Here is a 5,771-nt window from a genome sequence, read left to right on the forward strand (position 1 = left end):
TTGTCCAGGACACTACCATTAGGTACAGCCTCATTTGCATTCAACCAGGCTTGTTCAACCACCTCTCTGAAGTTCTTCTCATGAAGCCATTTTGCCTCAAAGCGCATAGTGGAGCTTCGTGTGTTAGGCATGATTTGATAGTCTGTATAGGGCATAATTGGGCGATGATCCGATCTTGCGCATTCCAAATGTTGCACCACCAAACCCGGGTGCATAGCATTCCAAGCACTATTAGCAACCACTCTATCCAATCTCTGCCGCAGCCTGCCCCTTTTCCAAGTGAAAGGTTCCCCCATAAACCCAAGATCAATTAAATCACAATCAGATAAAACATCCCTGAAGGCTTTCATATAGTTGTGCGGTCTGGGATTACCTCCTTCTTTTTCATGGTTAAACTGAATCTCATTTAAGTCACCTATGATCGCCCAGGGGAGGTTGTGTTGTGCATGGAGCTCTCTGATTTTGTCCCAGGTCAAGTGTTTGTCCTCCCATTTAGGCTCACCGTAAATACCAGTCAATCTCCATATTTTCTGTGGGCTCTCAATGATTCGAACATCGATATACTTAGGGGCAGAGAATATTTGTTGAATTGTTATCTCTCTTTTCCATAGTAACAGAACTCCTCCACTTCGACGATCACTCGGATTTACAATCATAAAGTCCATCTTTAATCTTCTTTTTAAACATTCAGCCGGATAACTGTCTAAGTGCGTCTCCGACGAAAACAGCACATCAGGGTTGCATCGCCTCTGGAAGTCCAGAAGCGCTCGAACTGCTGGTTCATTCCCCAAGCCCCGGCAGTTCGCTCCTAAAATTCTCATTGATCCTGACGACGCCCCTCCATGGAGCCCGCCAATTCAGAGTTAACATTTGAATCACTATTGTCAGTCTTCTTCTTTCTTTTTGTATCCCTCACAGGTATCAGACTCGGGGGAGCCCTAGGTTCAAATTGGGTAGCGAGTGCACCTACCTTTGTGGCTCCATCGACATTCATCGCAGCCCCTTCATTGGCTGTGTTAATGTTGCCAGACAAGATATCCACTCAGCCATCTCCTGCTCCTCTTTTTTTCCTATATCAAGATCATCTTCCTCCATATCAGATTCCTTCTCACTCTCCTTTGTTTCCAAAGGGTCAGAAAAACGTCCAGCACCACGGCCCAAAAACCCTGATCTTCCCGCTCTTCCACCTCTTCTACCACGGCTAGAATTGATTGCATTCCTCATCTGCCAAGTAGCCCTAAGGTCCCTGAAGATTAGAGCGTCAGGGGGATGAATACCATCACCGTGTCCCTTATACTCATGGCCCAAATAACCACACACCTGGCACCAGTATGGCAATATTTCATATTTCACAAGAAAGAAATCCCTTCTCCCTTCACGGATAACTGAAACAACAATCTTCAGAAGGTCCTGACATCTAATTTAACCCTTACTCGGTAAAAATTGCCTTCATAATCATTTGATATACCTTCTGCGTCAATGTATTTACCCACCTTAGATGCCATAGATTTAATCATGTGTTCATATCCGACTAGTAAGTCATGTATTTGGATCCAAATATCAAGAAAGAACAATTCAAAAGTAGATGGTTTGGTAAACCCATCATAAGGCTCCATTAGCACCGGGTTACCTCTGAAACTCCATGGACCTCCCTGTGTTACCTTTTCCCAATCACCTAGACATGAAAATTTGAAGCTATGCAGATTATCCTCTAGTGCTCTTGGTTTCATATCCTGTGCTAGATCCCACGCAGATCGTAGGTTCTTGTACAGCCAATACGTGGAGTATTCCCATCGGTGAGCACTCTGGCAATCACCATCCACCTGGTCACTTCCGGCGGTTGTTGCCCTTCTTCAAAGACCACATCGTCGATCTCGTCTTCTTTGATGCCCAAGCGCTTCATTAGCGCCTCAATCTTCCCACCCTCGCTGCTTGAAGGTGGAATCGCTTGATCCATGGTGGAGACCGTGGCGATCTCCAATGCCCCAACCCTAGAACCCTTCGAAGCCGCCAACAGTACGTCCCAACGTCGGGGAGAGATAAACCACCGCTTCCAACAGGCCCGGGAGATGTCCGTCGGAGGAGGTCGGAGGATACAGGGTCACGGGGAGCTCAACATCGGCGTAGCCACGAGAGAAAAGAAACCCTAACTTGAGGGAAAAGAAACCCTAACTTGAGGGAAAAGAAACCATGCCTCTTTCGTCATCTTTTGTCTGAGATTCTGTTCGTCAATATCTGTTTACAAATGAACTAGTACTCTACAATTGTTAGGCCAGTTGGGCCTAATCTCGGAAGAACGTATTTGAACCGTTAGATGGAATTATACTTGTCCCTTACCCAGGACCAGTAGAAGGTACCATAAACCTGGCCTTATTATTTACCTCCACAGCACTATCTCCAACAGTCTCACACTTTCACTAGATTATAAATAATCTAATTGTATTTTTTACTAATCATAGCGTCATACACATATGTGCTTATGATCATGCTTGCTTGTGGAGAAGGTTGTTTGGTGCCCCGAACGGTCAGATTCGTATGTTCTTTGCAAATCCATAATGTCACCTTGTTTGACATTATATTTGTCGAAGTGATAAATCTATTATCATTGTCTGGCCCTTTTAGTGAGGTTTTTCCTTCTTATATACGGCATCACATTTCGTTTAGTTATTACAAATTTGTACTTACTTTTTCATGTATACTACGAAAGCACATAGCGAAAGTCAAACTTTCTTACCTAACTTTGTCAATGTAGATTCTAATGGTAATGCATCCAATGCTCAACCATTCTTTACACTTCCATCTTATGTGGGGTTCCCAATCTTCTAGAATAGTGTTCCAAACTTGTACTAGCGTTAACACCTTTACGACTTCGAGTTTACTATCCTTTGAAATTTTGGAATTTCATTCTCAATTCTAATCGGACACTTGATAATCACTTTAGCCTTTTATTCCGTTTTTTCTTAGAAAAAAATACTTCAGAACACGTTCTTTAATCAAGAACTTAGATCACATTTTGTCATTAACGCAACATAGTTTATTGATAGAACTCTACGACTAAGGCATAGGTGATGTTGAACATCTCTTTTCTTTCACTTAACTATTATTTTCAATATCGTGACATCATTATGTTATTTCCAATACACACACACAGAAAAGAAAACTTCTTATTTGCTTATCACATCCCGAACTTCTTTGGAATTTCATATTAGGATTGTAATTCTGACTTTAATGATTATTAAACGTCTTTTGATCTATCTTAATAGATCATTTTTTGTTTTAATAATTTTCAACTTCATTTATTATTTCAGATAATTATGGTATCCTACGCTCACAAAATGTCACTCACATATTAAAGCGTTTTATTTAAACTCCCACTCAAATATATCAACAAACATATGGTGATGTTTCTCATGTAGCTCCCACTCGAAATATGTCACTACATACGAGATGAAATTTCACTTATAGCTCCCACTCAAAAAAATATGTCATTACATATAATTGTTTAGGGCAAACTATTTACGCTCCCACTCAATTACTGAAATTGTAGGTCTCCTCTTTATTTTGGATAATCCATATATTGATCGATTTCTCAAATTGAGAATTACATATACTATATTATAGCATTCATATGATTTACAAAGTCCGCCGGCTGTACATTTGCAACCCTTCTTCAATTCATGAAGGAGATGCAGTTTTGTTAATCTTTCATCAAGTCTCACAATTGTTGGTTGCCGGTTAAATCCTTTTGACTCAAGCATTGCTACATCAATGTATTCAACGGTTTCGAGTTTTGTCTAAAACATGTTTTATGACAATTCGAGCTTTCTTAGTCTTCAATGAATTTCATTTTTTCTTCATAAGAAGATTAAGTAATTAATCATACTTAACAAGATCAAGTTTCTTAATACTTTGCAATCTTAAATGTTATTCAATTTAGTATTTCATGACTCTTTAGTCATCTTTCGTATTTTAGTCCATCATCGCTTTCTTTGTAGTTCATAGGTATGTCTTTTACTTAAGACAAGTGAATCAACAGTATTATTCCGCTTCGCGGTTGATACGTGCATTTTACATCATCAATTTAGTGAATTATATGATTAGTTTTGAATTATATTTGCCATTACCATCATTATTTATGTTTTTTAGTTGATTTATGAGGCTTTCCTACAAAGTCCCTTCCATTGGTATTTAATTTCTGGGAGGCAGAAAACCTCCTTTTTCGTATTTTGTTGTTTCATGGAACTTCTGGATGGCCAAAAATCAAAGAAAAAAAATACATGATTAGTTTTTCATCAAGAGAAAAACCTTGGGCCAAAGAAGCGCGAGAGGGGAGCCACGAGGGCCAAACGAGACTAGGTGACGCGCCCGCCCTCAGCTGGACTCGCCACCCAGGACCGTTTGGGCCTCAAGCATCGTCTAGGCCCCTCCTTTTTACAGACGCCTCCGTCTCGCCGGAAAACCTACGTCATATTTTTTTTCCAAGATTTGTAGAGGCGGCGACGGAGAAGAAAGTCCTCTCCTACTCCGAGAGAGGGCATATGTTGTAGCATCGGAGCCTCCGGTGAGGGGAAAATCGACGCCATCATCATCACCGCTCCTCCTTGCCGTCGGGGGAGGCCTCTCCATCAATATCTTCATTAGCACCATCATCATCATCATCATCATGTCCATCTCAAAGATCAACTCCATCCCCCTCATAGTTTGTGCTTGATTGAACCCCAGATATTGTTTAAGTGTTGCATGTTTGTGATTGGAAAATTGTCTTTATTCGGTGGAGATATTATATTTTCAGATTGTGTTGTAATCCATATACCGCTGATCCATATCATGTTTGTCACTTGTGAGTAGATCCCCATGATCGTGAGGACATAGGATGAATTGGTTATGGTTTCCAGAATTATTAATTGGATGAGGTGGACAAATGATTGTCTAAGAGAATAGGTGATGTGGATAGCTTGGATGTTGAGATAGACAAACATTTATTGCAATTAGTGGGGTTTTTTTTGTTTTATAAGAAGTTTAGATAACAACAACTAAGAATTAGCTTAATGCTTACTCCCTCCCTCCACAAGTAAGTAGACTTTTAGATTCAAAAATTTATCGTACGTATCCCTCTTCGATGCACTTTAAAGTAGGCAAAATATATCTCCCATCACACGGATATCAAGATCAATAGCATTTAGCACATGATCTAGATCATCTAAAAAAAGCACATGATCTAGATGCACTTACCTCATTAGATGAGGGAAAATTGAAAAGGTGAGAAATGATAGGTAGCTTTTTAAAATATAAAATCCTTAACCTACCTTGAAAAACTTAGATATAGACTGTTTTAACGACGGAGTGAGTAGTTCAGAATTAGTTATTGGCTAAAAGATTCTTAGAGCATCTCCAACAGATGCGCGGTAGGCCGGTTGCGCCGCGCGCTAAAAAAAATATACATCGCCATTTTCCTAGTTTAAGCGTGCGCGTTTGCGAATCGCTTCACTATGCGCTAGAAACTTTAGCTTGTCGATGTCAAGCGCTTCACCAGGCGTGGTAAAACGCAATGCGCGGCAGGTTTTAGCACTTGATCAAATATAATATGCAACCATATAAATACAAACAATGAAATATATGATAACATAGTTCAAAAGCAATACATAGTTCAAGAGCAAGGCATAGTTCAAGACCACCAACTGAGAAACAAAGTTCATGCAAAACACTAGTAAATATCGATGATCATTCATCATCACCTTCTTGTTTTGCGCCTCCATCTTGTTCTTTATCTA

This window comes from Lolium rigidum, chromosome 3 (genome assembly GCF_022539505.1).
Source record: "Lolium rigidum isolate FL_2022 chromosome 3, APGP_CSIRO_Lrig_0.1, whole genome shotgun sequence".
Classification (NCBI taxonomy): Eukaryota; Viridiplantae; Streptophyta; class Magnoliopsida; order Poales; family Poaceae; genus Lolium; species Lolium rigidum.